This window comes from Gallinula chloropus (genome assembly GCF_964237585.1).
Source record: "Gallinula chloropus genome assembly, chromosome: 2".
In the NCBI taxonomy this organism is placed as follows: domain Eukaryota; kingdom Metazoa; phylum Chordata; class Aves; order Gruiformes; family Rallidae; genus Gallinula; species Gallinula chloropus.
This window is the reverse complement of record NC_140086.1, coordinates 53039789-53067580: the sequence shown is the minus strand read 5'-3', so window position 1 is coordinate 53067580 and position 27792 is coordinate 53039789. Positions and strand designations below refer to the sequence as shown.

At 44.4% G+C, this 27792-nt stretch overlaps 1 pseudogene across 1 annotated transcript; it reads right to left on the bottom strand.

Moving 5' to 3' along the window:
* Window positions 1-10612: 10612 nt before the first annotated feature.
* LOC311188875 (myosin regulatory light chain 2, smooth muscle minor isoform-like) lies at window positions 10613-14652 on the bottom strand (annotated as a pseudogene). The gene is made up of 4 exons (XR_014618185.1): window positions 14405-14652; window positions 12704-12901; window positions 12300-12461; window positions 10613-11274 (listed from the first exon to the last, which is right to left on the bottom strand). The product of XR_014618185.1 is annotated as a myosin regulatory light chain 2, smooth muscle minor isoform-like (transcript).
* Between the last annotated feature and the right edge of the window lie 13140 nt (window positions 14653-27792).

The following is a 27792-nucleotide window of genomic DNA, read 5'->3' as shown; positions in this document are numbered from 1 at the left end:
TGGTGGAGTCTCCTTCTCTGGAGATATTCAAGACCCGTCTGGACGCCGATCTGAGTGATATGTCCTAGGGAGCTGCTTTGGCAGGGGGGGTGGACCCGATGATCTCTTGAGGTCCCTTCCAACCCCTAAAATTCTATGATTCTATGATTCTATGAGTCTGAGAGCAGGGGCTACGCGCCGCAGTTCTGGGCTGGGGGGAGTGGGGGGGCCGCCGCGTCCAGCCGGGCGACGGTATCTGCCCCAAGCGGTGGGACGCCCCGCTCCGTGCTCTTGCTTTGAGGTACAGAGGTGGTTCCGAAGGGGCTGCTTCGGGCCTGCGGGTGCTTCCCGTATTACATAATCATAGGGGTTGGAAGGGACCTCCAGAGGTCATCGGGTCCAACCCCCCTGCCAGAGCAGGCTCCTTAGGACAGGTCGCACAGGTCGGTGTCCAGACGGGTCTTGAATATCTCCAGAGAAGGAGACTCCACCACCCCACCCCGGGCAGCCTGTCCCAGTTGCTTGGGGTTTTTTTACGTGTCACATTGAAGATGCAGCTTCGGCCCGTGTTCCTGAAGCCTCCTCCGGCGGCCGCGGGGTTAACGGGTGTCATAGCACCGAGAGAAATGGAAACCTGGTGGCGTTGGTAGCGTCCCGCCGGCGCCAGCCCGTGTGAGGCGCTGCCCGAGCATCCGGCCTTCCCCGCGCTTGGCTTAAAGGATCAGAAAAACATCTGGTTTGCATCTTCAAGTCTACTGAAGGAGTACTGCGTGAACAAGAGATAACACCTCTCACAGCCATAGATTATCCCTTGGGGGATTTATTCTTGCTTGTATTCTCTTCGTGAAAGCAGTGCAAAGGATAATTACCTTTCCCTGCCTATGTAGGACCTCAAAGAAGTTGACATACAAGCTCTTTTTAGTGATCCCCTGCGAACAAGGTTGGAAATGACTTCAGGAGAGTTTGGGTATAGCCTGTGATCCAGACGCTTCTGCAGTTTTAAAGTGTTTCAGAACGGAGTGTTTATTCCCATTGTGACTATTGGAGTCCCACGTGAATCACTTGGGCTTCAAGAAGCTGATGTTTAGTACATAAAAAAATTGCAGAATACCTGTCAGATGGGAAAACTGCATTGTCAGTTGATCGTTCTTCTCATTCCTTTCCTACCTGTTACCAATTTCATTGGTATGCAACCGGTATCGTGGTAAATAATAACTCATAGAATGGTCTGGGTTGGAAAGGACCCCAAGGATCATAGAGCTACAACCCCCCTGACACAGGCAGGGACACCAACCTCCAGGCCTGGATCTACACAAGGCTGCCCAGGGCCCCATCCAACCTGGCCTTGAACACCTCCAGGGACGGGGCATCCACTACCTCTCTGGGCAGCCTGTTCCAGCAACTCATAAGGAGGGGGGAAAAAAACCCCAGATAAACAGGCTTTTGCTGAAATTGCCAGTTATATTTACAAATATAAGTTAATTACATTCAAGCACTGTACGTGAAATTAAAATGTACTCTAGGTTTTGTGGTCCCAAATTTGAAGGGACACACTTTAATTTCTCTAAGGCCCAACTTTCTTTCCCTGTCCTCCCCTCAAACCAGAAGAGTTATTTCATCAGGTCTATTTAGATTAGAAGAATACTTCCCCGCTGTGTTTTAATATTACTTTTCTAAAATTTGCCTTAAAATACAACGGGGAAAAAAATTAATAAAATTAATGAATTGAGAGCATGCCGATGGAAAAAAACATTGGGGGAAAATCCTCTGTACTTGCTAGATACAGCTCATAGTTTCAGGATAATTATATGCAAAGTGTGAGTGGGCAGAAAAGCAGTAGAAGCGCCAAGGTAGCAATAGAGTTATTAAAATACTCCATGAGAGTCTTCAACAACTGAATTGTGTGTTGAAATTTAGTTATGAAAATGGTTATTTGATACATTAATTTAAAATCCTTTCATCACTTGCTTTCAATTGAACCATGGCTACTTTATATTGTATTGCTTTTCATTCTATTAATAAAGTGTTATGCGAAACCTGTCACCCTGTGTGTTGTTGCCAGTGTTTAACTTTCAAAGATGTGAGAACAGGTAGTATTACTTGCCTAGTGTGAGATCAGTTCTTGGTGACAAAATTGTTTGTCTGTCTCTTAAAGCTTTTTAAATTCCAATTAAGCACATCAAAATGGAATGCGAGGCAGATGACAGACTATTTTCTGCACCATGTAAATCTACGTAATGCTTTTACAAATGGTTCAGTTTTACTTGATTCCAGCATTCCTGATGCCACTGAAGAAATGTGGAGGGGGTAAAAGGGATTTAGTTTCCCTCTTACAACATTTAGATTCACAATATATTTTTACTCATTGGCATAAATCTTTAAAAAGAAAAAAAAGTGCGTTTTTTTGGTGAATGTATTAGCTTATGCTTCAGCTCTTAATTAAAAAGATCTGTTGCAATGATTTGTCAGGTGAACAGGACTTTGTTTCTGCTGTTTAAACCTCATTCTGGAGAGGATGCTACCTGTGAGCTGCCCGCAGCCCTGCATAGTGCTTCATTCCCTGTGACTGTGCATCCCTGGCTGTTGCTGGAGAAAAGCGTGTCTGTAATCCTGATTCCTGCAGCCTTACAGGCTGTTTCTGAGAGCACAGCGAAGCCACAGGCTGCGGGTAGAGTATGTGGGCTCTTCTTCACTGACTGCAGGGAGAGCTGTGCTTGCAGATCGCTATCTGCTGGGGCAGCAGGCCTGGTCTAGAAGATGGCCTTCAGGCTTTTCTAGAATGGTCCGGGAACATCCTAGGGAGAGCATGTTCTGGGAAGCCAGAGGTTGAAATGGCAACTCTGCTGCTAGGTGATTCATGCAACAACATTTTGCCCCTGCACAGCACAGAGTATGTCTGGAGTGAAGGATTTCTACAGCTGCCCAGTAGTGAGTGTGCCCTCCCTGCCATCCCGTGTGCAGGCTGGGCCCTGTGAGAGCTTTTGGGGCCCAGGAATTCTGGGCTGGGTGATGGAAGGATGCTCCTGCAGAGCTGTACCGTGAAGTAGTGCTGCCTAGTGATGAGCTTCAGCTTTACACAGGGGTTGTTTCACAGGCCACAGAAAACTCCTGAGCAGTACCGCATCCGAGGATGCATGGCACACATTTAATTCTCAGCACCGCCTAATTTCCTGCACAAACCACACAGAATAGGGATTGAGTTCTAAAACACGGTGTTTTTAAAGTGCTGAGCTCTTAACTCCGTTTTCTTCTTTCTACTGCTTTTCCCTTCATTAGCTCCCCCTTCTTTCTCATACTATGTCAATCTTGTTCAAGGAAAAAAAGAAACCAAAACATTTTAAGCAAAATATGTATAAAATTCCTATCCTTTCCATCTAACACACTCAAATACTTTGCTGTTACAATGTTTTCCTAGACTTGTTTTTTTGGATTGTCTAAAAGCCTGCAAATTTTTCTATTTCCTATTTAAGTTCTAAGGCTGCTGTAAACAGCAAGCTACTTACAGTAAACCTTTTTCCTCCTTTCATTGAAATTCTCTTCAGTCTCCCACCTCTGCTGAGTTACGATGACAGTGCAAATATTTGTGATTAACTTGATTGCTTAATGAAGCATTGTCAGTGTCTGTCAGATGATGTTTGTGAATCTAATTCATGTAACAGAACAGCTGTGCTGCCCCACAGTAGAAGTCTGCCTAGTCCAACATGCCCCTGCCATAAAGAGCTGTGTATCCTGGATGTGGAAAGCCGGGAGCAAAGTCTTGGACAACCTTTGGAGTGCTACCCTTGCCATGGACTGCGCCTGCACTGTCTGCTCCACAAAAGCAACTGCACTGAATGAGCCAGGGGACTTGTTTGTGATCACAATGTACTGCTTGAATGCTGCAAGTCCAGAAAAAAAACCTACTAGTATCATTCCCAGCACCTGAATGATAGGAGCAGAGCAAACCTGTCAGCATTGCTCAGGCTGGAGTCCTGCTCAACATGCAGATCTCGCTGCCTCCTAAGGTGAGAACCACAAAGCTGGGGTTATTTGAGATTGTCCGAGTTTTACCCTAAATTTTCAGCAAGTCAGAGTTGGCCCATAGAGTGGGGAAGGGGAAGACAGGCAGCAGTGTCCTCTTCCTGCTTCTTGCATTTCTAGGTGGAGCACCACTGGGATGTGTCTACTGGCTCTTTGGATGCTTTCAACAAATAATAGATGCTGTGAGAGCTCCCCTACCAGGTGCCTGGAGGGGTTTATTGTTTTGTGTTGGGGTTTGGTTTTTCTTTTTTTTGTGGGCTTGTTGGTTTTGTTTTTGGAAAATCTCTTTATCTGTCCTTCTTATTGGAGGAGAGAGAACACTAGGTGCTTTTAGCCTGTTCTTAAGGGCAGAGCCCTGTGTGGGTATTAAGGGAAGAGTAAGAATCCAGAAAGCCTGTGATACCCTCCCAGGATCTTCTCCTAATCTCTACTGTGTTTTACTCATGGAGGGGTAAGGCACCCTGACCCAGAAGTGGTATTTGGTAAGCTATGATGAACTTCTTTTGTGACTTCATCTAATAGGATGTAATTTCAGCACCCACAATATCATTTGCAGTGGGGTTGGTTCCTTCCAAGGTTGCTATTTGTTATGGGAAGAACTTCACCTTACTAATTTCGAACCTACCTATTCCAATTTTAATTTTTGTTTATAGAATAATAGACTATCCTGAGTTGTAAGGGACCCATAAGGATCACCAAGTCCAACTCCTGACTCTACGCAGGGGCTGACAAGTCAGAGCATGGGACTGAGTTGATGCCCAAGAAGAAGAAATGCTAAGGCTGAATTGTGTGTCCACATCTTTCCTGTTACTCTTGCCCTTGTGTGTTCCCTCAGTTATGGCAGAGTGCTGCTTAGGTGATTTTTGTTTTACAGAAGCTGTTCCATATCCTTGGTCATCATAGCAGTAAGATGGAGGATATACACAGGAAACAAACAAGAGAGTATAGAAAAGGAGGGCAAATGAAAAATAATATTTGTGATTTTTCACTTTGAATAAAGAATTAAAAACATATGAAAGTTTTGACATACAAGAGAATTTTCTGAGCACATTATCACTGTTCAACCAAAGTAGCAAGTGCTATTGCAGAGGTTAAGTACTGATGGCACAATCAAATATTTCCAAGTTCTGTTCTAAGCAATTTCTAGGTCACTTTGACTGTCAGTTGCTTCACCTAGCATTTTAGCTCATCCCACTGCCTTTCCATCCCTTCTTCCCTGATTCCAGCTGCCATCTGTTGTCTCGGTCAAGCTATCCCAAGTGCAGCGCTGCAGCAGACAGTGATTGTCATTCCTTTTGCGATGCTGGGAGTGTCCCAGAATTGTTGTGCAGCTTCTCCAAAAAACAGCTTCAGCGTTGTGATCCAAAGGGACAAGGTTTGTGAAGTTATGAGTGAAAGGAGGGGTTCTGAATGTGTGTCTTTGCTTGGGTCTCTTAGAGGGCTGCAGAGCAAGACTTCTACCTGGCTGTGGGATAGTCCTTGTTTTTACTCAAGGACTTCATGAATAAACATAGTAAGTTACTTCTTCCCCAGATGGCTCCTGAGACAATGTAGATGCCAAAGCATGAAAAATAAAGGCTCTCAGAGAACGTTCTGGAACTTAGAAAAGAAAGATATATTATTTTTCCACGTTGAAAACAAGAAACAGGTCTGGTTTGCCTTTCTAGTAACTTCCAGTGTGCGTAGCTGAGGGAAAGGTGACCTAGGTTCTCTAGAGCATCATAGGACAATATGTCAGGGCCAAGGACAAAGAGAAATGTAATGGAAGATAAATAAAGCCAGTCTCCAAAGTGTTGTACAATGGGGAAAATTAAAAAAACTCCACCCAATTATTAAAATCTGCAGCTCAGTCACTGTAAGGATGGGCACTGAAATGCGTTTGACAGCGTATCGAAGGACCAGACTCAGCAAACCAGGTGCTCCTTGCACGCCCAAGTCCAGTCCTTTATACATAAGAACATTAAAAAAGAAAAAAAAGTAAAAAGTTGACGAGTACATCTTGGGCTGTTGATTTCTGCTAGTTTTTTGTCTCTTGCTACCTGTTCTCTATGATCAAGTAGTCACTGTACAGATACTTGTGCTGTTACGTCCATCACTTGTTTTTTATCCCAGCTGGAAAGCTACAGTAATTCTAGCCACATCTTTGAGGGTTTTCTCCCCTCTTTGAATTAATTTTTAAACAGAAGTATTGCCAAACACCATGATTCCACAAGGTTTATAAGTGAAATGCAAAAGTGAGCAAGAGAGCGAGGCCTCTGGTCTTTCAAACACATATAATTAATTCTGCTAGACCTAAGCACGTCCTCATGTGCCCTCTCCTCACATGTTAAATTAGTGTTTGTAGCTGACAAGGCTACACACAAATAAGGAAGAAAATGAAACGTGCTTGATGGTTGGCCAAAGGCCTGAAATGGTATTCTAAAACATACCCAGAAACCCAGGGGGAGTGTAAGCTGTTACCAGTTTTGTTACTAATTGATGCCTGTGTGAGTTTGGTTGGCTGGTGGAGCAGTTTCAAAAATCAATGTTGCTCCTTGGGGGCTGGCAAGATGTTGCCAGTATAAAACCTGTTCTGTGCAAGAGATAGTTAGCTTACAATTAAGAAAGAAGAATTTGATAGAAGAAAAAAAGCCCAGTGTCTGTTAGATAGAACATTAACTCAAGGCTGCACGCACTTGTTTCTGATGCCAGCCCTATTTTAGCAAACACTAAGGGCTCACAGGCCTCGTTTTACACCCACTCACTGGAATCTGCCAGACAGTCTGGAAGCTATTGTGAAATGTTGTCTTTTCACTCCCAAGGAGCTATGCCCACAACATTCATAAGGGTAAAAAAAGCTCAAAAAACATAGTTCAGTATTTAGTGAGATTGTACTCGCTGATACCCTGAAAGAATTGAAGTGAGGAAATGACAGCTTAAGGATTCAACACACCTTGCAAAATGGAGCAGCGTCAAGAATGCTAAAATCAGAGCTGCTGTCACACACCATCTGCTCCTTCAGGCACACGTGTTAAAGTTGGTCTTGACCTGCCCAGTCCTGCAGCATCTGTAACTGACTCCCAAGTTTTACTGAAGTGCAAGGCTCGTTTACTAAGGGACTGAATCATGGCTCTGCAGCAGAGAGGTCTGCACGCAGCAAGCGGCTGGGATTTTCCAGGAGGCAGTTGGATCTTCCTGCTCTCCTGTTAATTCCATACTTCTGAGAAACATGTAAACATTTTCCTTTAGATTTAGTACATTCATACAAACTGCTTGACCCCTAAATCCCTGTGATGCAACATCTATCGTGTATGATCTGTTCTCTAGGGAGTATCACACGTTTGGTCTGGGAAAGCTTCCTTAGCAGCATTTATTTCTGCATCGTTAAAATTTGCAATATAAGGTTGTTTGGGCTTATTTTAAGTCTAGTACAGGGATTCCTCATAGTGAGTGAGTTTACTGCTACCTGAAATGATGACATGTGTATGCACTCATGGACTACAGAAAACAGGAGGATCAGCTTCTATTTAATTTTTTAAAAAAAGTTTCTTAGCTAATATATCAAAAGTTTGTGAAAACAGCCATCTCTCTACAGAGAGCTGCTGCTCAAAGTGCAGCAAACAAAAGCTGTGTGGAATTTGGTTTTTTTCCTAGCATTGTTTTTCACCTTTTATAATTTATTTTTAAGCTGCCTTTAGAGAGGGATTTGCTAATTTCTTTCCCTCCACATGGTTCCTGGCTTCTGTAATGCTGTTTCTGAGTCACTGTCGCCCTAAATAATTTTTTTCCAGTGGAAGAGGTTATCTAAAAGTGACAGTAGGGTTTGAAAAATTAAGTAAGCAATCCAAAATAAGAGCATAGTTACAAAGGCAATACCAGTAGTGGATTAACTGCTGGTATCTTAAATGTTCTTGACTACTTTGTTCTTTGTTACTCACCAGTTATTTGGACTTGCATTGTCTGAATGCCTTCAGTGTGGTAAAAGTGCTATTTGTTGCCATTTGAAGTCCCTCAGGAGCACACCCAGTAACAGGCTAGTAGCATTCCTGACACAGCCAGGAGAGGCACATGATGACAAGATTTCAGGTGGTTTCCAGCTTCTGGAAGAGACAGGCTGGGCAGGACACAAAGGCATATAGTGTTGCAGTTACCAATGTCCTGGGCCAGGGCATGGCCCCCGTGTTGCATTTCGTTTCTTAACATATGACAGCGATCCTAGAAACAAGCCATCAAAAGATACTTCTCAGGTCAGCAGTGAAACAGATTCTTCAGAGCACACAGGCGCCACCTCTCTGATGTCACATCAGCTAGTTGCTGAGCTAGTTGGCTAAGCTGACTTCATGTTGTGAAACACTTCAGTCGTTCGAACACTCTGCGATAAAAGATGGTTTTTACTTGCTGAAACGCAGCATGAAGAGCAGAAACAAGTATATCCTGAGTGATTAAGACATTACATCTTACCAGCATCTCCAGCAACAGTTGGGGGTGGGGAGGGGAAGCCGCAGGCACGCAGATGCTGGCTGCAGTTCAGAGAGATGTAGTCCTCTGTGGAGGTCTCTCAGGCAGCTGCAATGGCTCAGCTCTTCGGCTTCAATTTGACCTTTGCCAATGTAGTCATGCAACAGCCAGGGTAAATGGGTCATGTAAAATAAAACACTCTTTTCCATAGTGCTTTGCAGGGCATTAGATAACTCTACATAAGTATTAAATGGGTGCATCAGCCTATGAAAATAGGTTTCCATCATCAGCCTAGCCTGGCACAGAGCTTGGAGACCATTCTCTATGAGCCCCAAGGGAGCAAGATTAGGCTCCAAGATTTTGACTGCAAAATGCAGATCTAAGTCATCAGAATCTTAAGCTGCTTCAGTGACCAAAGTTATTTTTATTTTTGGAAGTGGATTATTGATGACACATCCCTATAGCCTTTGGCATGCAGCCGCAGCTGTCTGGGCATTCCTTGCTGCCTAGCTACGAGGCACAGCTGATGCTCTTATATGGTCTCTTGGCTGGGTCTGTAGGTCTTATAACCTTCCAGCAGTTAAGGGGTTTGTGTCTGCTTGCAGGTCAAGTGGTCTCCTACATTGCAATATAAATACTAGGGTAAACCAAACATGCAAGGTCATTTTTAGTTATACCTGAACATCCCACAAAACTCTCTCAATAATCTATCTTCCTCAGTGGGTACCATTGCATTCATACAGTTCCCTATCCCCAGCCCTTAATTCAGGAAAAGGGACAGAGAACCTTACAACCCACACACTGCGACAAGGAACGCAGCAGCTACACCCCATGTTTCAGCTGGCTGATCAAAAATTGAGAGCAGCCACACAGGAGCTTTTTGGAGTGGACAATTTCCCCTCAAGGGGGGTACCAGATTCTCTTCCATGTAACTAACTCATAAATCGGGTTTTTAAATCATTACTTCAAAACTTATTTCCAGCAACAAAAATCCATCTGTCTGGTCTGCCAGTTCCTCAGTGTAACATATCAGCATCTAAAATTTACTGAGAAGACAGTCAAGAATGATTTGGGGACCTAGCATTCACAACAGCTGAAAAATAATCCTCTGAATTATACATTATTTAGACATTCCAAGGGAAAAAAAACCCTATTATAGTGTAACATCCATCCTTAGCACTGGCCACTTGTGTGTACACACACAATGTTGAGCTGCACAGACGTGACAGATCAGTCTAAAGAAGTAGCAGCGTCACTGTTCCTCAGGTTAATGTTACATAGCAACGTTTCAACAAGACACTGTTTCCTAGATCTCCACCTCATTGTCTGTCACATGGGCACTGTAGGTGACAGCTTCCATGCATGCTTGTATACTTCCAAAAAAAAAAGTAGTCAGCTGTTGCTAGAACCCTGCAGGCAGCCTGTAGAGAAACAGCCTCAGCAACCATACTGGAAAGCCCTGAGACAGTTTGAAAACAAACTTTTGAGAAAAAGGAGCAGGTGTGGCAGTCTGAGGTGATACAGCACAGAAGGTAGTCTGGGTAGGAGAAGAAGAAAAAAAATGAGGCTAAGTTTTAGTTAACAGATAAAACAAAATTGGGAAAAGAATGGCTGAAAACAAATTTTAATTAAGCCCTGAAGTAGAAGAAACCACCCATAAAAAAAAAATCCATAAAGGAGTGTGTCAACTGTGTACTCTTTGTCAAGTTGTATCTACAACATTATCTTTGTCAACATATCTTACAAAGCTATAGCCAGGTTATCTTCAAGAACCACGACACTGAGAGCACAAGCAAGACTCCAGCAACCAAGCCTTGATTCATGCTGAATCACAGGGCACGAGATGAATCCTCCTTACAGAATACACTGTCTGGACTTTTACAAGCCCTTAAGCTAAAGTAAAATTCTTATTCCTTGGGGTCCTCTAAGTCACATGAAATAGCTGAGGGCACAGTTCTTGGATAGGAGGTCATCACTTTGACAAATACGTAGGCAAGAAATTCCCCTTATGCTTTTTAGCCTGCAATATCATTTATGCTTTTCAGCCTGCAATATCCAAGAGAACAGGACACATGGAAAGACATGTGGCAATCCTCCGTGTTTCCTCTGCTAGCTACTTACACCAGCCAGTCCCACTTCAAAAACCTGGAGGTAAGAGATTCATACAACTGCATTTTTAAAGACACTGGCACATAGTGCTAGGAGCATTTCAGCACTGTGTGATGCTGAACAAAGCATTATGAAAATTAGTTTCTCAACTTAACTGTAATTTACTTGCAGCTCCAAGTCAATACCTGCATTTGTAAATGCTTAATAGAAACATAACTCCTCACAAAATAATTTGAGGTATTTTAGCTATAAAGTAATCTTTATTTCAAAATGGCATTTACAAAACTGTAAAAATCCAGCTAAACCAGAAACAGTGAGATTATTTTTCTAGACTATCAAGTCCATGGATCTTGGTTCCTGTATTCTTTTCCTCCCAATATTCTCCCCCACTTTCCAGTCTGATTACACAGGCCTGAATGACCCGAAGTAGATAAATACATTGAGAAAGGCAAAAGCTTTGAAGCTAAATGCATGCAAGAAGTTCTATCAGGAAGAAACCATCAAAAATAAGTGTAAATGTTAAGTAAAAATAATCTGCAGGTATCAGGAGCTTTGCTCAGTCATCCTTGTCTTTTGCTCCATGTTTGAGGATGCGTGTGAACTCAATGTAGTTGAAATTCCCCTTCTTGTCGATGGGGGCCTCTCTGTACAGCTCATCCACCTCCTCGTCTGTGAACCTGTCTCCCATCGTCGTCAGCAGCTCCCGCAGGTAGTCTTCCTGGATGAACCCTAGAACACAAGGTAAGGTGAGACAGGAGAAAGGAGTTTTCACATTTAGCTGCTAAAAAGCGGACAAAAACATCTTCCCTTCAATTCTTTGTTTCAAGAGAACCCCTACCGTCTTTGTTGCCACATTAATACCAAAGCCATTAGAGCCTATTAATGTGATTACAGAGTGATTAGAAGCATTTAATCAAGTCAAGCCTCTTAGTTAATTTGCACGGTCTCACTACTTTTATGATTTGCCTGTGTAGTTTCAAATAACACAGAAATTGAAATTGGTGAGTCTACACATTGGACCTTCTTCCCAGCAGCAGGGCTATACTCCAGGCAGTACTGAGAGCCTTCTCGCAACTGTATGTTTCACACACAGGGGATCCCTTTGTCTTGAACATTCCCAATGAAAAACACTAAAAAAAAAATTTAATTATGGAACTTGGCTACCAATGTTCAAAGAGTGCATGAGACATAGGGAACTCTGAAGTGCATAAAATTTCTTAAGTTGATCTGAAATTACTGACAAGAGTCACATATACCAGACTGTCAGTAAACAATACATTTTTGGCATTGTTTATTAAACAAGCAGCTTTATATAACTTGCCATTCCACCTATCAGTGCACCTGTGAGCCACACAAGACTTTTCTTGTCTTGATTTTCTTCTCCTTTAACTGCAGTTTATCATAGTGAAGGTAGGTACAAGTTGCTGAAAGAAAATAAGCTCTTCATAAAAGCACAACAGCTTTGAAGATGCGTATTCCCCTCACAGAAGCTGAATTTTAAGTTAGGAAATTTAAGACCCTGGCTCCCAATAAAATTTGTTCCTTTATCCCGTCTTGAACAAAACAATTGGAAGATCAGAATTCTGGGATTTTAAGCTTTAGTGTTTGAAAGGGTGATTTCATCTGCTGAAGATATATGGGATAGTTTTTAGTTTGCAGAAATTAGAGCTTTCAGAGTTAAATTCAACACAAGTATTTACTATTACAAATCTAAGTAGAAGCAACACACGTACACTGTTATTTTACCCACATACCTGTTGCTTCTTCATCGAAGCAAGCAAAAGCATTCCTGATTACATCTTCTGGGTCTGTGCCATTTAACTTCTCACCAAACATTGTGAGAAACATAGTGAAGTTTATGGGGCCTGGAGCCTCATTCATCATGGCATCTAGGTATTCATCCGTTGGGTTCTTTCCTACAGTAAACATATATGTAACTTAAAAACAACTTCAAGAAGAGACCAGCTTTATGGATAAAACAATTAATCTATATAGGAGACATCTTTCATAAAGTGTTCTCATGTAGTCACAGCTGAGATTCATGGCAACAGATCCCAGAGTAATGGGTTAGCAAATGTTGTATTTTATTAAAACCTGAGAGAATTAATAGTGAGACAGCTAAGTGGCAGAACCCCCCTTCCCTCCCACAAGACATTACCAAGGGAGGCGAGCATATCGTGCAAGTCCTCTTTGTCAATGAAGCCATCCCTGTTCTGATCGATCATGTTGAAGGCCTCCTTGAATTCCTGAATCTGTGACTGATCAAACATGGCAAATACATTGGAAGTGGCCCGCTGAGGGCGCTTCTTGGTGGTCTTCGTCTTTGCCCTTTTGCTAGACATGTTGGCTGTTGGTTCTAGGGAGACAAACATATGCAAAATTCAGCATTAGTTACAGATTGCAAGTCCTTGGAGGAGAAATTTGATATTCCTTTACCAAATCCACGTTATGAGCAAATACCCCAAAGTACACTTTTATTTTAATATCTCCTGCTCTATATCTATCAAGCACACTGTCTGACAGGATTTGGGGACTGGCACTGTCGGCCAACAGCAGGCTATATTAAAAAGCTAAGCAAATCATAATTCTTGAAACAAAACTCATCCAGTGCTTGTGGTGCTGATTCAGTACCCTAACTTCATCTTCCACCACTTAAGATGGCTACACACAGCAGTTTAGAAAGCATTGTTGATCTACCACATAGAAGAAGGGCTGCTAACCTAGCATAGTATGTAGTTGTTAAATAAATCAAGCAGTCTGCTAAACTAACATCTGGAAGGGGAAAAAAAATTAGACTCTGAATAGTGTTTTGTTAGAAGAGCCACTGTTATAAGAGCAGTAGGTCTGACCCTGACAAGAGCCCGACGCTTTTGTGAAGACTTAAACGGGGCTGGGAGAGGGATATCCCAAAGACCTCCTACTACGGGTCTTTCACCAAAGTCAACTAGAGGACTTTGCGTGTCAGAAGGCGGCACCGACTTGGTTCAAAAGCACTACACTGCTGTTCTCTTGTGCAGAGGAACATAAAGCATATCCAAATGCAAGCATACTCTTTCTTAAATTAATGACACAATAGCTCTAAAAAAATCTAGAGATTGTTACTTTTATCTTATCAACCTTTAAGATATTTGTATATTCACATAGAAGCTACAGTTACATGTATCAGAAAGATACTAATTTCATTGTTTCCTTTCAGCTGTCAAATGAAGAAATAAATGTGGTAGTTAACATGTTATAACACTGATATATAATTAGAAGTGAGGCTTTTGAGTGAAGTGTTTCTATTTAGCTGGGAAGATACATTTAGCATTCAATTACACAAACATGAAAAGTGGAGCCATTCACTGGAAACGCAAACATGACCCCAACATTGCTACTGGGAAAATCACTGCCTCTGAATCAGTTTTATTTAATGCAAGCAATCCATGCTGCTGGAATCATTTATTGTGCCCAAACTAAATGCTATACAAACCAATTTCTTCCACTTTTCATTTTGAATTTTTCAGGAAGCACCTGCAGCAAGTGTTCTGAAAACAGACAAATTTAAGCTTCACCTGTAGTCACAAGAATGGCAACATTCTGAAGTAATTTTTTTTTTAAGTTGCAAAATTAATATCTGGTCAGGAACACAATTCTAATCAGCATCACAGTTTAATCAGCTAACAGTTTATCAGTTTGCTGAAAGGTACTGTATTTCCTCGTACACTCCTGAAAAGCAAGACTAAAGTCACTAACTTTGATTCATCCTTTAAAAAAAGCATGAGCAAAACTAAGCAAAGTGACTCCCTTACATGGTCAGTCAATGCAACACTCCAGCAAAAAGCAGTTAGATTTTTTGTTTTAATAAGAGAGAATTTACCTTGTTTTTTGTCAGATACATGACATGCTGCACCAAGCATCTCTATCATAAAAGGATACTCCATGGTTATGTCCTTCTCAGTCTGTCTACAGAGAGCATTACTGATTTCTCCTGCTAATTCCACACTTAAATCCTACGTGCACATACAAGGTTCTTCTGACGTATAAAACAAACCGTCATGTCCCGAACTAAAAATAACCCATGATATGCAACTGCACATCACCCAACGACACTGAAGGTCTCTTCATTGCATTCACTAACCACAGGCTGTCTGAGATGCTTAGCCTCCAACAACACTTCAACAAACAAATATGAACTCCTGACATCTAGATAGTTATGAAGACAGCTGACAAAGGTAGCTCGCTTTCACACTCCAATCAAGGCCTGCACGTAACTTTAGCCTTTTCTTACCTCAGTAAAAACTCCTCATGTAAGTTGCTGTTAAACTCCAAATTATTCATTAGAAGTTCCACTACACAAAATAGAGCCACACCATATCTGTTAACAACTGACCTCTGAAATAATTCACAGCTTTCAGGATATGTGCTGCAAGGCAGCGCTCCCAGCAAGCCACTACCTGCAACTCCCTCATGTCCAATTTAATCCTCATCAAGAGGAGGTAACAAAAGCAGACAACTACCACCTCTAGCTACTTGTGTTGGGAAGAAAGCCTCACTTCTTTTTAATTCTGCTCAAAAGATTGACATATCAGAATATCACACTAGAAGAGATCAAAAAAAAACCCCTGCCAATGCTTGTGCTACTACTTCTGTCTTAAGTTTTTCTCAGCTAGGCTTGGGAGGCAGCCATATGGAAGGCACAGCTAACTTCAAGAGATCTGTCAGCCTGCACACAGAGAAACATTAGGTCTCACAGGATCAGTGTCCCTTTCAGCACATGTTGGAAACTATTGGAAAGAGGGTGGGGTAAATCGGAACACGTTCAGAAAAACAAGGACACCAATCCAGCTAGACAAACAAGTCAATTTATGATGAAGAAGTTCCAGCTGCTTTCACTTTGTATTATCTCTCTGTACTGAGCAAGAGCTAATCCTCATCTGAGTCAAGCACTGGACCCACTGATGTTAGAGAAAATAGAATTTCATCTGGATAAATCCATCAGGTCATTTACTTAAAAAAAATGATACTTTTATAACTGGAATAGGGTAAGTGTAAGCTGAAAATGGGAAAAAAATAGTAGTTACAGGTGGAAATACCTCACATTATATAGTACAAGTCATGGCAGGCAGGTTTAGTCTCTGTAGGTTAATATTATGATGCACTGAATGGTCTGGGCCTTGCTTTCAAAACTCTTCAAGAAACTTCTAATGCAAGATCTCGCCTGTAAGACTTCCCATATCTCCATATATAAACCCTTTATTTAGGAAGATTTTCACATACGAAATAGATTAATAAATTGGACCCACTGGACTAGAAAGACAGCAGTGGCACTGTGCCACTCTGCTGCTTGTACACATATGCTTGTTTGTTTAGCCTGGCAATAGCAGTGGCTATCAAAAAAGTCATCTTACACTCTTTGTCTCCAGGGAGAAAAAGACAGACACTGGGAAGATACAAAACAGAGCAACCGAAGAGCCAGAGCCAGACAATGAGAAACTTTACAACTCACTAGCAATGGTGCAAGTTGGATCTGTTTAGAGGCAGTAACAAAGGTGATGCTTAGAAAACAGCGTCATGTTTCATCAGTGGTTTTATAACAACAACTGTGAATGTCTATCACTTAAAAGTTAAAAAAACCCGCAAACCAAAACACCAAAGCCACCAAAATGAACCACAACAGAAAAAATACACCCAAAGTCTCTACATAAAATTTAGTATCAGGTATTATTTTAACAGTTTCAGTTATTTGGGTGCTTTAAAGACATAATGGTCGCTTTCTCTTAAATCATCAAATTCAAAAGTCAACCTCAAAGCTAAATCCCAAATTCTGCCCATGTACCTAGTTACAGCAACAGGTACCACCACTCATCCATCAGCCTGGGTAGCAGCAGGAAGCAATAAGACCTGGGTACTCCAGTAAGTCTGAGGCAAAGCTCAACAAAGAGCTGATCACATTTGAGTGGGGGGGGGGGGGGGGGGGGGAAGGGAGGAAAGCAGACCACAAAGCCCTGTGTGTTCTTATCCAGCCCTGAAAGCCATCTTAACACAGTCGTCGTTAACAAGCTGTCCTAAACCCTCATACGGGAGTCAAGCCTACACCTAAGTCTAGTTTTTGTGACCCAACGAAGCCTCCGCCTCCAGGTCAGAGAGCGGAAGCCACCGTGACTGTCCATAATCGCCCCATTGCGGCCACCGACATTTCAAAACGTAACAGAGAAGGACGGACTCAGGGCCCCTCCTGTTATCTCAACCTCTTCCGCCCGCAGGAGCTTCCAGCCTAACCCGTCCTCTGCGCGAACAATGTCGAGGAAACGCCTGGAGAGGCTCGATGTGTCCGGCAAGCGGCTGATCCCTTCCGACAGGGCGTTTGTGCCAAAGGGCGCTGCCGTCAGGGCCCGCGGCGGGGGCCTACCACCCGGCTGACAGGGCGGGCCGCGGGCCACCACCGAGGCCGTGTCCCCCTCCCACACCGGCGGCGTAGGGCGGCTCCGCGCAGCCGGGAGCTGGCTGCTGCCAGCGCCCCACTGAAGGAGAGCCGCGCGGCCCGTGCCACGCACGGCTCCAGCCGGGCCTGGCAGCAGGGAGCCGAGGGCCGAGGGGGGCACCCGGCGCCTCAGGCGACCCCCGGCTCGGCGCCGACCCGACTCCCGCAAGCGGCCCCACCCCGCGCAGAACTCCTGGCCGGCCGCACCCTTCACTTCCCCCCGGCTCCAAGCACCCCGGGAGGGGGAAGAAGGAGGAAAAGGTGCTGTCGCTGAGCCCCCCTCCGCTTCCCCCCCAGCACCGGCGGGGGCCCCACCTCACCTGTCGGCTGCGGGAGGGGGTCTCGGTCCGATCACGGCAGGGACTGGCAGTGACACAACAGCACTTCCGGGAACTGAGCGCCCGCCGGCGCAAAGGAAACGAGGGCGCGACCATTCGCGTGGAGAGGCGGGGGGAGAGGGAATAGCGAGGAGGCTCTTCGATGCGGCGACGAGGCGGTACAAACGGCGCACGGCCGTGTCCCTGCAGCCACAGCGTCTTCTGCGTTTCCTCTCAGGGGGGTCTCTACCCCCCCTCCGAAAGATGAGATCAAAGTCCCGTGGCCGGCCTCTCCCCCCCCCCCCCAGCGGTGCGTTGGTGCATCGCGGTGCGCTCACCGCATTCCAGGGTAACGCCGCGCTGCCCTTGTAAGGCAGCGGCAGCGGGAGTTCCCTGTGCGTCTGGGGCAGGGCGGGCGGGGTCTTACCCCGCCCCAGCGCGGTTTCCGGGCGGATGTGTGTTGTTCTGCTCGGGGTGGCGGGGCTGGTGTCGCTCTGCCGGGGCCTCTTTGTAATGGGAGTTCGAGCTGCCTCTTCGAGCGTCACGGGCCTCGGCTCCTTTCTCCGGCGGAGAGCTGAGCCGCGTTCGCAGCGGCCTCTGGCACCCATGGCGGTGTGGGGCGGCGCGGCGGGGGGAGCCGCTGGGTAACCAGCCCCACGCCAGGCGCGAACGGACCTCACGGCGCCGCCTTGCGTCCCCGGGCAAGGGGTATGGCGCAAGGGCGGGCGGGGCCGGTGCGTCTGGCGGCCTGCCTGTAGCAAGCTGGTTGCCCGTCTCTCTTGGGCTCAGGGGCGGTGGGAAACCCGGCCTCCTTTCCTTGAGGAGGGCTCAAGGGTGGCTCGGTGTCTCTCTGCCGTCAGCCCACCTCGGCGTGGGAGGCGTGTGCACCTCGGGTGCGGCCCGGGCAGCGGTCGGTCCTCTCATGACCCAGAAAAGAGCCGTTCCTCGTGGGGCATCCAGACCCCACGCCCGTGCTCAACAACCTTTTTCCTTGACTTTATCTCTCTTGACGTGTCTGGAGTCCAGTGCTTTTGCCGCTCGGGTCATCGGCAACACTGGTGCCTGCAGCAGCGCGTTTCGAGAGGAGTGGGGTTTCTGGCCTATCCAGGTTTATTCCTGACCCCCATATAATCGGGCCAGGGGAAGGCAGCAGAGACGCGTTGGTGTGCAGTAACAGGAGAGCAGATTTCTGTGAGGACACCACCTTGCAAGAAAACCCAGGCGATAACAAACTGCAAGAATGCTCACAACTGCCTTAAAAAGGAACAATGTGACTGTGTAGCTGTAACCAGTCATTAGCAATAGTGAGACACGTGTAAGGTGGGTGAATGGAGCATCTAACTGACAGCAATGTAATGGAACTCATGTACTGATACAGAAACCTATATATAAGCTGTGTGTGTGTTTCAATAAACGAGCTCAGCATTGATCACAGTGGTCCGAGTTGAGCCCGCAAAACTTCGGCTCCAGCAGGGTCATCGGCAAAACTGGTGCCTAATTGAGCAGAGGCAGCTGCCGGCAGAACAGGAAGAGGAAACTGTATCTCTGTTAAGGGTTGGGTTTTTTATGCTACAGTGGAATAAATAATACTTGATAACAATGATTTCCTGATTGTTTTTTTCTTCAAAAACTGATACACTGCTAACTCAGTGATTTACATTTATTTTAATCATCTATTCTAACCCAACTCTTTAGCTTACCCAAAATTGAAATAGTGAAAAAATGTACCGATTAAAGAACAATGAGTGGGAATAAGGAATGTGTAGGAAGACTTGTCAGAATAAGCCTTCATACCTGGGATCTGTGCCTGAAGTGTCTGGATATAAGTAGCTGCAGGGTTGAATATTTAACACGATGAGTAATACTTCCTATATTGACTAACCACAGAGGACCTCAGTTTATACTCTAGATTACCATAGCTGTGTTTACCCTAATGCCCATTGACCTTTTGCTAGGGTTTTACTTTTTTTTTTTCCTGAATCATTTCTAATGGGAATAGGTGTGTAACTTTTATTTTGCCAAGTAGGGGGAAATTTAGAGACTCACTAGATTCAGACATCTTTAAGGAATGCGGATGGCAGTAATATCTATTCATGAAGAGCGATCCTGAAAAAAAAAAATCAAATAAAATTGTTCGTACCATTCTTCATTAGTTCTCATTAAACTTTAGACAGTATAAAAGCATTCCACTTTACAGATGTTGAAACTGAAGCACAAGCACGCTGGACAACCAGTGATACATTAATGCTAACGGTGCAGTTGGGAATGTAAAAGGATTTTCAGTGAGGTAAGTAGTTTTGGAGTCTACCTTCGATGGGATTTGGAGATGGGCAGGCTTCCAAAACTCCTGTGAGCTTCCAGTCTTTGCACACCCGTGGAACTTCAGAGTCTGCCTTACAGTGACTTCCTGGAGGCCAGAGGTCCCTAAAGGAGGAAGTTTTCAAGGCTGCTTTTAAACTGAGGCTTGAATATATGCTAGACTTAGGCTGATCCTTCTGGGGTGGTCTCCCTTTTTTATGCTCGGGTAGTGTCTGTGAAGTAAATATGGTATTAATGGAGCAACCATGCTCCTCTCTTGGCTAGCAGGCAGTCTGCCCAGGAACTCCTCTGCAGTGGCTTGTCTGGGGAAGGGTCTGCCTTCCTGGGATTCCTTGGTCACTGGCGTCATTGTCTTTTGCATTTTTCATGTCTTTTCATCACCATTAGAAGGGTCTCCATTGCTGCTTACCATACACTGTATGGGAATTTCTTTTACTCTCAGTAATACCTTACTCTGCATGTAGATCAGTGTTTTCCTTATACATACAACACGATTCTCCTCCATGGAAATGACCGTGTTGCAGTCCAGGCTGGCAATGGCAGGCTAAAATTAATTGCATCAATTTACCAAGAAGAATTATATTGAATTATTTGAAGCTAAAGGAAGGAAAGTTTAGCCAGACATTTGTTTTGTTCTGGGAATCACCAATACTCAAAGTCAGGAAAGGAGTGTGCTCTGACGTGTTACCAGCTCCAGCAAACCATTGCATGTCACGCTACAGTGAATGAGTTTCCTTAAACAGTGCAGCTCCAGCTGATACCAGTATGTGTAAGGCGAGTGCTACATCATGGGCCTGGCAGGGCTGGTAAGAGGGCACTGAGCATGGGAACATGGCCCTGCACCTCACTGACCCATAAGATGAGCCTGTGGAGAAGTCACAGGTGCTGGTGCTTGATCTTCATGTGCAAGCCGGGCTGCTTTATCCTTACTGCCCATTGGCTTCTTGCACAACTTGGGATGTCCCACTCACAGCTGAAGTAAAGAAACATTTGGAAAATGCAAAGTGATGCCGGTGCACTGGAGAAAACACAAGCACCACGTAAGCTGAGCTGCCATTCTGCACCGTGAGGCCATGAGCAATAGCACGTGAAAGAGAAACGACCCAGGGGTCTGAAGTGCTGCCCCAGAGCACTTTGGTGGGCTGTCCATACCAAGCAGCTGTGTCTGTGCAGTGTGTTAGCCCTCGGGTATTGATGAGCAGCAAATAGCTACAAAGTAATGGTTATAAATAGCAGTTACCTTTGATTACAGTACACTGGATGGTGTCAGATCCTATATTTCCCTTTCTTGTGCTTCTCAGACCTTTCTACAGGAACATTTTTAGTTTGAACCTCTCTGTGATGTTCTTTTCTTTTTAACCTCACCAATGCATCTCTCTCTGGTTTTGTACTGTTGCATTATGTGTGCAATAGGCCTCTCCTTTTGTTTTGGGACAAAACCCACTTCTAATGTTGAACTCAAGGAGCGAAACCACACGTGAGGTGTTGCAAGCACTGGAAGCAGAAGGCATAGCAGCTCATCCATCCTATGTCTGTTCTGCTCTGTGACAGCTTCTGTTGTGCTTTACTTCACTGTGAGTGTCTTAGGCAGGTTGTGCAATAGTTGGGGGTGCACAAACCCCGAGCAGATGCTGTGTGAGTGGATTGGGTTTGGGAGCAGCAGGGCCACGTTCCCACAGCACTGACGCTGTGAAGGCTCCCCAGGCCCCCTGGTTGACAGGTGAGACATCCCTGCTCTTCACAGCAGCATTCCTTAATTTGTTAAGCCCTGATTGTAATCTTTATCCTGCAATTTACATGTGGCTCATACTAGAAATGTTTGATCTTTTTTTTTTTTTTTCCAGGCTCCTTCTTTCCCTGGCTGCTGTGGATGTTGTCCGTATGCTCTTTATGTTTGTAGCTTGCTCAGGAGGAAGACGTCTCTTTTTATTCACAGCAGCAGTCTGCTACCTTTCCCTACTGTCCTTACAAAGCCCTGGACAGACAGACAGACAGACAGACAGACAGACAGACAGACAGACAGACTCCATCCATCATCAGGACCACTCACCCCACGGCCAGCAGCCCTCACCAGAGCCCCGCTGCTGCCTGCTTCCAGGCTCTGGGCAGGCCAAGGCTGACTTTCCCCCTCTTTGATTTGTAATTCCGACCTCGAGCTGGACTCGTTTGTGTCACCCCAAACCGCCCGGCCCGGCAGGAGCATCGCGGGCAGCGGGCAGGTCCCGTACCGGCTGCCGCCAGCAAGGGGAGCTCCTCATTTGGGTAGGAACCGAGAGACAGGCGAGGTCCGGTGCCGCCACAGACGGGAGAGGACGCTGTGTGAAATGACGTTAAATCGATTTGGGGCTAAATCCTGCTCTGGTTTGGGAAGGGAAGGGAAGGGAAGGGGGGAGACCTTGCAGCCCGAGTGACGCGGGCTCCGGGGGGCGACGCTTGGGGTGACTCTGGGCTCCTCAAATGCCTGCAGCAAGTGTCTGCCTGCCGCTACCCAGAGACATTTCTGGGCATTTTACAAAGCTTTGCTCAGCTTCACCGCTGTTAACTGCCTTTTCCCAGTCACCAGAAACTTAGAGAAGCGTCTCCAAGGTCTGGTTGTCTTCCTCACTTTATCACGGGTGTTGAAGCTTTGTGAAAAACCTGACGTCACCGTTTCAGCAGTGATGGAACCCTCAGCAGTGTCTCTCTCTGGTTTCAGTGCAGGCTGGGAATCGCTCTGTTCACTTCATGAAAAGCTCCAATATATGTATATTTATATATTTATTTTTTTTTCCTGGGATGGAAAACGTTTTGGTTTGTAGCACTGAGATCAAAGCTGTAAATGCAGCAGCAGGTACACCATCATAGTAACCCCCAGCACCTATGGTGAATATGTTTTCTGCTTATATATTAAAAAAAAAATTAATAAAAATGACTCTTTTTGTTTTCAGCATAAGTTCTGGCATGAGCCCTATGAGCCAGAGCTGACCTACCACTCAAAGGAGATTTGCAAACTGGCCAAGTGGAAATTTTGAATAAATCTGGGTTGAATAAAATAATCCATGTGCTTGGAAAGTGTATGAAAACAAATACACTAGAGTAGGCCAAGAGCTGGAAAAAGAATGAGATTTGGGGTGAGTTTAATTCGAACCTGCAAGCCAATGGAGAGCTCATAGTTCATGAACCCCTTTGAGCAAGAATTGGTGAAACAAGCACGTGGACAGCAGTGAACAAACAAATTGCAAAGGAAAGACAAGCACACAAACACAGCAAATTAAACTCAGCTTCACAAAGCTCTGGGTATACCTTCCTTCTCTAGCCATGCTTCCTCAAGCATGTTTCCAAAGTCTGCTGGATAGCCCACTGGAATAGGTCATGTAGCATCAGAAAAAATAATGATGACTTGGTGAGGACTGTGAAAAAATGATGAAAGGCATAAATGGTTTAAAAAGAAAATATTTTGAATTTTTCCTGTTTGTAAGCTTGTCCCACCAACCCTTATCAGGGTGTTTTTCTTGCACCCAGAACACCACTGGCTTCCTGTTGCCAGCTATGGAAGGAAATATGACTTTTTTTCTGTTGGTGAGCTGGGAAGACGTCTCAAAACCCTTGTTTAGAGAGTCAGTTTTTGCACTTTTTGAAAGGAAATCTCACTTTAAAAAACAAAGTATTAAGTCTCTGGCCATTTTATGCATGAAAACAACCTTGAGACCAAAACCATATGATAAGGTGAAATGGCATTGTAACTTGACTCAACTTCTCCATCTGAAAGTGGGGATAAGAGACAGCAAAGTAATTTTCCAAACTCTCCATTCAAAACTGTTATCTGACCTGGTGTATTGTGGCACTGGAGTGATAATGGTGAACAGGAGCTGACTGCAAATGGTAGGGGGAATTGAAAAAACTGGTTTGCAGTCGCACTAGATATTCACAGTTTAAAGGTAGTTTTCTTGTGACCATCTCATGTTGCAGAATAGCTGCTGACTCACCATGCTGCCCCAAGACTGCACCTCAAAAAGGGTTCCTTGGGGAATCTGACAGATGTAGTACAATCCTTTTTTTGGAGCCTTTTCCTCCTCTTGTAACCATTTTGAGGAAGAGAGGACTGACAGTTTTGAAGCCCTTACCAGGCTCTTTCCCCACAGGACTCATCTTGCCCATCCCTCGCTGCTGTCTCTTGGAGCAGCTGCCAGAAGAGGGGGTACACAGCTTCCTTTGCTGTAGGAAGCAGCTTCCCTCTGGGGAAGTACCCACCATGCTAGGGCAGGCAGCGCACCCACAAGACCAGACGCTGCTCACTTGAGCGTTGCCGGCAGGCAGGCTTGTTCCTTTCTTCATTAGCCACCCGACAGCAAAAAATTGGAATTGCTCCACCAGGAATTTCTGGAGCTGATCAGCAGCTGTTATCAACCCTCTAGCCATCATTATGCTGCTGCGCTTGGTCTCGAGTCCCTGCTGGTGTCAGTCGAGGGAAGCGATATTACATATTATATACACACTCCCACTGTATTTACTCTGCCAGCTAGTGTAACACTCCAGCCTAGAGAGTAAAATTGTAGGCAGATGCAGGAGGGGAAGCAGGAAAGGAAACTGCTAGTATCTTTTGCAGGGTTGTTGTCAGACACGCTCACCTTCGTAGCAGCATGCACCCGTCCGCTCCGAAACCCCAGACACAGGACTTCTATCCTGATGGGGGATGCAAAGTGCTGTGGTGTGCTGAATAAGCTGAATAAGGCAACGTTTTTCTGTAGGTGAAATCCAAGACATCTGATATCAGCTGAAAAAAAAGGAGAAGTTTGTTGTGTCTTTTCTTTTAGTGACATTTTCAGTCCTGCGGAAGAAATGATGATAAATGTATTAAAAAATTCAACGTGTCTCTGAACAACTTGATGAAAACTGTTTCTTCATCATATACAGATAACTACAAGAAAATACTGGCAAAGATCTTTAAGAGTTATATGTTTCTGGTTCCAAAGTATTGCCTTTTCCCCCCAGTGTGGACTAATTACAAAGATCTTTTTCCCCCTAAATCCCATCAAAATCTGAGATTTTCAAGAAGCTCAGCCTCTGCAAGGTAAGTAACATAAAACTTTAATTCATAAAACCATAGAATGTGAAAACAGGCTCGAACTATTCCATTTGATCTCTGCCTTGCAGGCAACGTTCATTTTCTTTGGCCTTTGGCCAAAGCTGAAGCAATGTTTAAATAAATCTTTTTTTGCAAGACCAAACACAGTAACTGTGGCTAAACTTCAAAGAACTGCCAGGAGGTGATAAATGGTCAACAGATGGGCTCGATCTTGGACCATCTCACAGAAGATAAGACACATCCAGTGGACAAATGCTTCCCCTCTGGTTTTGCGTGTGAGTATAAATAGTAAACAAAGCTACACCTCATATTTTCTGCTGTGCACATTTAGTCCTTGGGCTGGTACTGGCTTTATAACACGGCAAATTGTATAAACTCCAACTCGACACTCTTCTAACTTCATCTAATAATTCTGAGTGTTGTGGGTCTGTATCACTGTTCCAGTTATTCCTACAGAGACGATGCTGTTATCAATAAGAGTGTTTCTAATTAATCCAAAGACTGCATGCCTACAGAGATAATAATTCTAGAGGCTGTCTCCCTTCTACTGTTTTTTTTTCCTGATGGACAGAAAGATGGAATCGTGTTTCTTTTGGGTTAGCAGTGTAATGGGCCATGACAGAGCGGCATCTTTTCTGGCACAACAATTGTGTTGCAGTTATGCCAGCAGGCATTTTAGGATCACGTACAGCGCATGCCTGCCCATCCACAAAGAACACAGTCCTCTCTGTGTAGTTCGCTGGGTTACTTAGCATCTCTGTTTTAATATGCAGGGGGTGAGAGCTGGAGGAACTAATATTATAAAAAGTTCAGAAGCAGAAGGTACCTGGGTAAAAAGAGACCTTTCTGCCTCGTAGCCAGCTCACTGCTGGCAACAGCGAGATTCAGTAATACGGGCATACGCAGGCAAAGATTTTTATAATACACTTGTCAGAACAATTGAAAGACTCACAGAAAGACAAAAATCAGGATGCTGGTATCTCCCCAGCTTCTTGAACTGGAGACAATTAATGCTAATGACAACATAAATGTATACCACAATACCAGAATGAAGGACATATGTGCCAAAAGAGCAGAATTGTTAACGCCAGATCCCAGGCAGGTTTCAAATGGCTGCCAGGCTGCCACGTAGCATCTTCACTAGGTGAGCAGCAGAAGTCCAGGCAAAACAAGATCACCAGCCTTCCAGGTGTTGCAGAAGATTAGGTTGCAACATCTTCCTTGGGCAGCGAAGGTAATCCTGGCACTAAGCGGGGGTGGACCTGCAACACTGAACAAACTCTAAGAGAAAACTGTTTTCAGAATAAGACATAGCTATGCATCAGCAAAGTGATTGTGTCTCAGAAGTTTCAAATTCTCTGTTTAACTGTGTTGTGGGGAAAGGAGAGAAAAAGGAAAGGAAAAATTACAAAGCTGTATGTGTGGCAGGGATTTCACATTTGCAAATTTGACTTACATGACTGGAGGTTGAAATACATCTCCATTGCTATATTCTCTGGTCAGTCTTGTGCATATTTAGCTCATCCATCATATCTCCTTGTCACCTTCCACCTCCATGGGCAGACTGAAAAGACAGAGTATAGAAAAGTCAGGGAGAGGATAACCCCTCCCTACCCCCATGCCTGAACCCTACCAGTGCCATTCCCTGAGACTGCATTTGCATTTGTCAGCCCTCCATCTGCCTTCCCAGGTTGTGATAAGGGCGAATGAATCTTTAGTTCCCCGTGAACTCCAAGCCCACCATTATTAAAGCTGGCTGTTAATTAGGAGCACACACAGCTCAGTCAGCAGGCAGTGTTTACAAACCCACTTCCTCTTGAATAGTAATGCACTAACGTATCATCCTTCTTCCTTCAAGTATTTTGGGACTGCTAAGAGGTGTCTTTCCCAGGTAATTGCTTCTCCTAGGTAAAATTACTTGTATTGCAAGATCAAATTGGTATGGCAATCTATTTTTTAAGAGCTTCTGCTGAGAAGGGACTGGAACACAGTTGCTTTGTGAATTGTAGAGTTGGTATCTGTTTGCTCATTACTTTAAAGTTATTTTCAGTGAAATAATATTATGCTTGTATCTGACACTTGGAGAGAAAAACTAGAAAACAAATAAGGCATCGCTGTGTTTGCTGGAGATTGTGAGTATCAATATTGCTATCAGCAGTTTTCACTGATCTATGCAAATAACCGTGTGGTTAATTAGCCAGTCTGAGCTTACACCCAGAATACTGATCTATTAATTACACACATAATTTGGAGATGCAGTGCTCTGAAAATTAATGCTGTTCAGCAATTTTAGAGAGCAGATTCAAATTTAAAATGCCACAGCCCCATGTTCTCACAGCTTGCAGTATCTGTAGAGCTCAGCTCTTTCGGTGTTAAATAAGGTAAATATCCTTTTATACCTGTCTAGCATCAAGAAGCTAATCTTTCCTTCATATGGACATTGTTTTGAATATCATCCTCAGTGTGTATGTGCAGTAAAAAAAAATAAAATCAACCACTTCTGTTTTACTTCAGGCATGCAGACTAATTGGAGCAGCTTGAAAGTATGGTCTTGTACAGCTACTTACAAGTGTGATTGAAAACCACAACTGAAGTTGAACTAGGCTTGGAAATTCTGCCAGTGGTGCATTATTTTAAACAGCAGTTCCCTCTGGCGTAAGGAAAATTTTGAAATCAGTGTTTTGTGCAGTCGAGCACAATACCAAGTGCTACTAATACTTAATACTAAGATCTGGTGAATAGTGAAATGTCCAGGGGAAAGAGAAGAAAACAAAGGAAGAACGCAGAATATGAGCTAAAAAGCTCTATGAAAACAAAGAAACTATAAACCTACATCTTCTGAGTCTTCTGCTGTGGGTAGCAGGCGGGAGTGATGGTTACAGGCTGGTTCCTATCATTTGGTGAAGGGAGCAGTACCAAAGTACCAAGTAGGTCAGCAAAATTGGGGTGATGGTGTTTTGCTGCAGTCATCGGGTGAGTTGTTTTTCCTTGGCCTTCAGAAAGGAACAGGAAATTAATCACGTTCTCAAGGTTCGTTTTTTTAATCTGATGCTGAGAATGATTTTGTCTCAGCCTGCTAGCGA